This window comes from Nesoenas mayeri (genome assembly GCF_963082525.1).
Source record: "Nesoenas mayeri genome assembly, chromosome: 22".
Lineage (NCBI taxonomy): Eukaryota > Metazoa > Chordata > Aves > Columbiformes > Columbidae > Nesoenas > Nesoenas mayeri.
Window position 1 is genome coordinate 4,226,500 of NC_137572.1, and position 7,792 is coordinate 4,234,291.

Sequence of the window (7,792 nt, forward strand, 5' to 3'; positions counted from 1 at the left end):
GTTTTAATGCACTTTTTACTGCATTATCTCTCACCATGATCTTGGCTGCTCCATGGAAATGACTCACGTAGCAAGTGGAAGAACCCAATGTAATTAACGACCTGGCAACTCTATAATGATCCTTTCTACATAAAAAGGTCTTCCCTATGCTATGAATAGGCTCGAAGTAATTTATTGCTATCCATATAAAGATGAGACTGCTTTGACCTTGGGGATTTTCTTTAAGTTTTTTTTTTTAAAACAACCATAATTGCTAAGAAGATTTTAAGTGATAGCAGTTTAAAGACATTTTTTTTTTAAATGCAACAAAGTGAAGAATCATCACGAACGGCCTTCAGAGAGACTATTAATGAGCATCCTCTGCATCGCTTGGGGATGAGATCTCAAGACTAAACAATAGATTTCTTCCATTTCTTATGGGCATTACTCCAACCCTCAACACACTGAGGCTCAGAGGTAGTTTGACTCCCATGAGTAACTCCCAAGAAATTATGAATTTGCAGGAAAGCCTGTGGGGAAGCCAAGAACAAGCAGTTTCGCTGCATTCGCCAAGCTGTCCCATGAAGAATTTTACAAACCCAGCCAAGATGAGCCTCAATTTTGCATATTTTTAGCCCGTATTCCCACCTCTCACAACACACAGACCTTTGTGCTCATGCAAACACCTTCCTCCTCCATCCCCTATGCAGCCCACAGATCAGCGCTCCTTATATTCATACGGAGCTCAACCGTGATTTACGGCCGCGAGGCTGTTGGTAAATCGTGAGCTTTATGTCCAGCCTGATAGCTCCATATTGGCTTTTACTGTTTTGCAGTAAAGCCTTTTACTCTTTCCATCTCGCTAACACCTTGCCTGCCCGTGCGTGTTCCTCGCTCTCCCCTCGCTCCTCATTTCATCTCACGTGTCTTTAATATTCCCCGGTCCCCTGCATTTTCACAGGGAAAGCCTCGCAGGCGGGTGATTTAAGCCGAAGTCGAGTTTCAGTCTATCAGGGGCTCTTTTCAAGGTCTTTGAGAGAGGCAGGGACACCTGGAAAGGGGTCACATCACCCGCTGGATTAGTTGTCACCAGACATCTAACGCGACGCGCCGGAGCGGCTTCTGCCCTTTGAAGCGCCCGGTGCTGTTTTGATTCCTTTCCCTGAGCTTTGGGGCCGTCTCGATGACAAGGAAACACGTCGAGTGAAGGAATAAACCCAGCCTAGGAAAGGGTAAGTTGCAGGTCTGGCTGGAAAAAGAGCTGGGATGGAACCGCTTTCCATCAAGAGAAATGAGATTTGTTGGAAGTGAAGCAACTCTGCGGAGTCAGGTCTTTTTCTGCAGAAAATTCATTTCACGGAAGAGGGGGGAAATAACATCTGACGACTTTGAATCATATGGCTTTGATACTCCTCAAAATCTGGTATTTGCATTCTTTGTTGTGAAACAACTTTAACCTGAGACTTGTTTTCCCCCAATTGTTTCCCCGTTGTGCTTTGTCGAGTAAGACACAGATAAGCTGAGGCAAAAACAAGACCTGTTTCTGCCTGTAAGGTTGTGAAGGAGTTTGGAAATGCAGCATTGCACTCCCCTTCAAAACAAACCCACCGCCACCAAGATTCACAGCTGAAGACAGAATTTTGCTGGCACAAGGACATTAAAAATATCTGTGTATTTCAAAATTCACACCTTGGCTGAGGATAGAGAGTCACCCTTGATACCAAGTGGAAAAGCCTGAAATAGCTTCAAAATGACTCGAAATGCTCAAAAATAGCATCAAGCATCAAAACGACTACAGCAAAACACAGGTTTTTTTTCACCTCTCCCAGGCTACGTTTTAGCATATTAAATATGCAGGATGAATCTTTTATATGATTTAAGTTTTAATTAAATGTGAGAATTATATTTAAGAGAAACAAAGGGAAGAGACAAGACACTACCCACTATTTTGATTTCGAGCCACTTAAAATGCTGGTAGGAGCGACCAGACTCAGCAGGAGCTAAAAAGCATCTTCCAGAAGAAAGTTATTTCTCAAAAAAAAACCCCAAAACAAACAACCCTTTACCATCCTGCTTCTTATTGACTATCAGATCACATCACTTACAACCGCTACCATATCTCACATTAAAAAATTAAGTCCATAACTGCAGAGAAACATCTCCCCATTTCTTTTATAGCTTCTTGCCACAACGAGCCATATATCTCCATTATCACAGCACTATCACCAACACACAATAGATCCGAGCTCGCATCATAAATAACGCTTTCATGTAACGAAGTTACGCTTAGGAGTACAGGCATAAATTAACGCTCAGCCGTGTAACTCTAAATAGTATTTTAGGCCTTGTCAGAAACCAATTATGCAAAATATCCTCCTTGCAAAGATGCGCTGCTGATAGTTGAAAGCATTACCTCATTTCAACCAGCCCTGGACGATGTACCGGGCTGGGAATCGGGAGATGAGGCCTTCAGCTGGGGGATGCTCGCATGATTAAACCCTCTGAAGTCATCTAATTACTGGCATCACGGCTTGAAAGCATCTGTACACCTTCCAAAAAAACAACATATTCTAATTTGTCGCGTCTAGGCCGGTAATGAAGACGCCTCCACCCAGATCCAAGCCCTGTAACCCAAGTCGGTGAATATCCCGAAAACTAAATAAACAGGAGGGACTATCTAGAGCAAGATTTGCAAGGTTTAATAAAAGATATTGCCAATAAAGCTTGCGCCGCCTGTATTTTTATTTTTTACACCATTTTGGCTGCAACCCAGAGGACTACAAGATTATTTCAGCCCAGAACCGAAGCACGGGAAGATTAAACACCTTCCTCAAGGTCACACACAACCCGGTGGGAGAGGTGGGGAAAAATGAGAAGCATTTGTTATCTTTCCATCCCAGGCTGGATATCCGAAACTGGAACCCGTCAGAACTCACTCGCTGGCTGTAAAAACCTTGGCTGCTTGCCCTTTAAAATGAGGAATGTGACTGAAAATCCCTAAGGATGTTCACTAAAGTCCCTGGCAATTGTTTATCAACATGCATTTAATTGGCCCAAATACCCTGTCCCTAAGAAACCAGCAGTTTCTTCTTTTTCCCCTCTTTATTATGATGCTCCTGCCTCTATCAGCAGCCGTTCAGAATTGAAGATTTCCACGATCCTCCCCAAAAAGTGCGCTGCTCCCATTGATCCATGGGCACTTCTTTTGGGCAGCTGAAGCTCCCTCTACTCACATGAGTTTGCTGCAAACCCGATAGCAGATGTGATTTCCAGCTGGGTCTATAGACCGACCACAGCAGGTTCATTAATAACAATTATTAAGTGCTTTATGTTACAAATTAGGCCTGGAGGAATACAAAAAAATATCCAGCCGGTTGGTTTACGGTCTCTTGTCGGAAAGAACTGTAAATCCTCATCATCGCAACACTATCGCCATGGCAAAGTGGGGATGGGAACTCATCATAAATAATGCTTTAAAATAGCTAAATCATCATTGGATGCAAGAGCATAAATTAGTATCCATGTGCAACGCCACGGAAAGCTTCAACTAACAGCTTCGGTGCATCAGCCAGAAAATATACAGATTTTTCCATGGAAAGCATCTTCCTTTGGCTGCTTCCTGGCACCCAGACAGCACTAGAAACAACCACTGCATCAGTCTGGGCATTCTGCTTTATATATATATAATATATAAACGTAATGCCAATAACCTTTGGGAATCAATAGATCAGGCACCAGAGGAGCTGGTGAAAGGGTGGAGGGAGGAAACAAATCACTGCCAGTCACAATGGGGAAGAGATGCAGATACCCTGGCTGGAAAAAGCAGAGAAGCAGCGTTTGCTGCAGGATGACAGGAGGCCAGACAAGGGAAAAAAATAGAAATAATTAAATGAAATTTTTTTATTATTAAGGGACAACGTGCCCTGGAGAGGTGACGAGGCAAAACAGAGAAGCTCCTTCTGCTCTATCCTATTAATAAGCTTTAGCTCCCTAGGGCATGGCATGATGGCACCAAGAAAGAGGTCAACAAACCCTCAAAGCCAGAAGAAATCTAACCTTCCGCCCACAAAAAGGGATGGGGAAAAACCATTTCTACTCTCCCCACCCAACAGACCCCCACTTGGTTCCATAAAAGCGATTCTCCCCGGGGACGCTCGCTCCTCGAGGGTGTGCTGAAGGCGCCGTGGATGCAGATAAAATGGATTTGTGCACACAAGTGGTGATGCCAAGGACACAGATCCCACCAGGGATGGCTCAGGCTTTTCTTTTCAGTCGTTCCTGCCTGGGGCTGGATGTGAGGCAGCGGAGAAGAGGGAGCTTATTCATCCCATTACTGGGCCCTTGAGGCATTCGGTTCCCCCCACCATGAAAATTTTAATAAAACCAGTGCATCGACTTTCAATTAGAAGGCCGTAAAACGGTTCATTTTCATCTGTTTGTTGCACAGTAACACAGATCCTCGGGAGAAAACAGCGCCTTTTCCAGACTGTCTGCGACGCAGAGAGCATTAATTGAATATTCTGTTGAAACCACCTTCAATTAGTGCCTCGGAGTTTTGCATGACATTCATCACTGCAACTCGCCCCATTCCGCGTGCGGCACATTTGGAGTTTCGTGATGCGCACATCACATTAACCGGCAGCATTATCCCGAAAATAACAGTTTTATTTGCTAATGGGATGCTACTGGGTATAGGGTAGGCAGGGGCTGCACAAGGCGATGGTTTTGTGGTCTGGACATGGGTTCCCCATCCCAGAATAACCAGGATTAATGATAAATTCCTCATGCTAACCCAAATCATAGCCTGGCCCTTCCAGTTTCTCTAGATGAAGAAGCTGAGGCCAACACTATGGCTGATATTACAATATAGATACAATATCTTTACTGCAGTTCCCCCAACAGCCTGCAAACCAAAATTAAGCGCATTCGCATCCCAGATGGGATTTCAAGCTATAAATGTTTGTCCTATGGATTCTGAGACACCATTGAGCCCTAAACCTCCTTTTCTGGCCATATTTTAGGAAGAATTTCAAGCCAAGTGCTGGCCAGAAGACAGATGCAAGGACAAACATCTCCCTCCAGTTATTACTTGTGCTATCTGCAAGCACCACCCACACGGAGGGATGGCTGAAACCGTCCATCCCGGGTCTGATTTCACCCAAAAACCAAAGGAGTTGGATCGCAAACATTCAGTTCACCGAGCAAACCAGTCCGTGATGCTGCTCTCCTTTCATCTTTCCTCAAAAAAACAACAAAACACGTTACAAAGCATGCTTCAAATTTTGTATGCGCCTCTGCTGGCTGAGGGGATCTTCTTCTGCTGATTCTTTATACATAGCAACCTCCTTTCAGCAGCTTCCAGGGTCTCTCCAAACATCGCTGCAAAATGCAGAGGGGAACCAACGTGTTTATCAAGCACCAGGAGCTTGCGAGCAAACAACCCACAACAGCACAAATGACAGGACCACGGAGACTTCAGGGATGTGTGGACGGGGGATTTAGACATATTATATAACATTTTATATCTGTTATACCATGGAAATATTTCAGTTGGTTTAGATAATTATACAGCACCAGGAAAGCAGCATAGCTGAGAAGGATGAGCAGGACGCATCGCTTCCCTGCGCACAGCCTCGGTTTCCCCAACTTTAAGAAAGTTGAAGCATGATAAAGAATTAAAAATAAAAAGCATAGCAGAATGTGTAGAGCACAGTGTCATCTACTGAGGTGACACGCACGGTGGTATTAATAAGCATTTCTTACGTACAAAATTTTACATACAAAATTGCATGACGTTCAACCTTGCGTCAAGTGCACAGCGAGTTGATTTTAATCACACGGTAGTCGGGGTTCTTTTTTGGTTTCTGTTGCAGCTCCATCATTGGCTTCAGCCAACAAATCACTGGAAAGTGCAGGTGAGGAGGGGAGTGAAAAAGGGTCCATGGGCACGCAGGGAATATTCGTGTGCAATTAACAGTAGTTGGCCCCTTAGATGAGCAATTACCAAAGCTCCAGCTTATATACACTGATTGAGGTTCCCTCCCAGCACCAAATCGCTGCTCAAGCCTCAGGCTGCGCACGAAGCTGCTTTGACATTTAAGGCTCAGCGCGGGGCAAATTTCACTTATTCTATATAAACCGTCCACGTCTGCATTTTCATCAAGGGCTTGGAGTTGTTGGGCTCTTGGCATCCACCAAAGATAAAGAGAAAACGCACATTTGCGTCAAGAAAATTCCAAATACAGCCGCAATCCAAACGCTTTTGAGAAACCCCACAAACTGGCCAGTGTTTTTGGCTCTTTTTTTAATTGTTTCTTAACTTTCTATCTGCAGAGCACTCTAATATAATCAGGTCCTCTGCACAGGGGATTAGCAGGCTTTATATCCCGCAGATCCAATCAGGAAAGTCTATCAGCAAAACATACTTATGTTGATACAGCTATTATAATCTGCATAATTCTTCTGAGTTCACATACTTAATGGATAGCAAACAGAGTCATTACCGCTGCCAACTTACAGCCATAGGATCGCTATGAGCCATTCGCTGCAGTGTTTTTTATTATTCATAGCTTTAGTTATTGATTTTCAGGAGAAGATACATGCTTTTAAGCACCATAAAAGCAAGAGAGGAAAACAAATAGCACTATTCCAAGATTAATACGCCGCTCGTAATAAAAGTATGGCTGTCACATTGCGCAGTGTGGAGCTGATGGAGCCTTGACAAATTCCATGCAAAAAAACAGCTGAGATGCTTAAGGAGCTTGTTAAATAATTTAAAGGCGAGTTTTACCAGAGGGAGTGAAGTTCTTCCCCAAATCCACTTTCTTAGATTTATGAGCCGGGAGTATGTTCATCAACACGAGCGCGGGGTTCAGTTGGGATGGAGGGTTTAAGGGATAAATAACGTAGATTTTGGTCCTTCCAAGCCGTGGTCCAGCAGACACACTTGGGTACGATGGTGACCCATTCCCATAAAACCAAACCTCAATCAGAAACCCTTTAAAGGCTGGATCATACCCAAAGACCCTTCATCCTGCCCCTTCCCATCTCCCCAACACAGGATTCATGTCTCTTTCACCCCCTTTTTCTCCCTGCTAAATCAACCACGCACACCAGAGCTACCACCCCTAGCAAAAAAGCTCACGGTTTGGGGATATTTGCATGAGAAATAGCCAAAAAAATCTTCTCAAAACTTTTAAAAAGACAACATTAGAAGATCCTCCATCCACAAACAATGGATTTCACCCATCCAGCCGATCCTCAGCACCCAAATCCCACCCAGCTCCACGTTCCCAAACGCACCTTCTGCCTCCTGGCTGGGTTTTGACTTTGCTCTTCACAAGAGCCCCAAGAACCGCAAACAAAGGGAAAGCAGCAAAACCCCAGACGGGAACAAAACGTGTTTTTATGCCGTCTGTAAGTACACACCCCCGATCTCCCTCCTGATGGGCCCGCTGGGATCCGTGCTGCCCTCGCCCAGCCAGGCACGTCCCCTCCCCCTGAGCACACGGCACCTTTCCCGCCAAAACTCGCAGCAACAGAATGTGACCAACTACGGCGGTTCAACACCTACGTAACCCAGTCAATCGTTAACCACCAACATACTCCTGGTTTGATTAGCAAGTTTACTTTAGTTACGCAATTTATAACACAACCATCACCACAAATAGATCTCGCAACTTTTGAATCTTCAACGGCAACTCCGCGAGCGCGGCGCGAGCCCTCCCGGCCGCGAGGGGGCGCTGTGGGGAGGGACGGGAGGGGGGGGTGACAGGAAGTGGTGCCGGAAGTGGTGGGCGGTGCTATGGCGGCT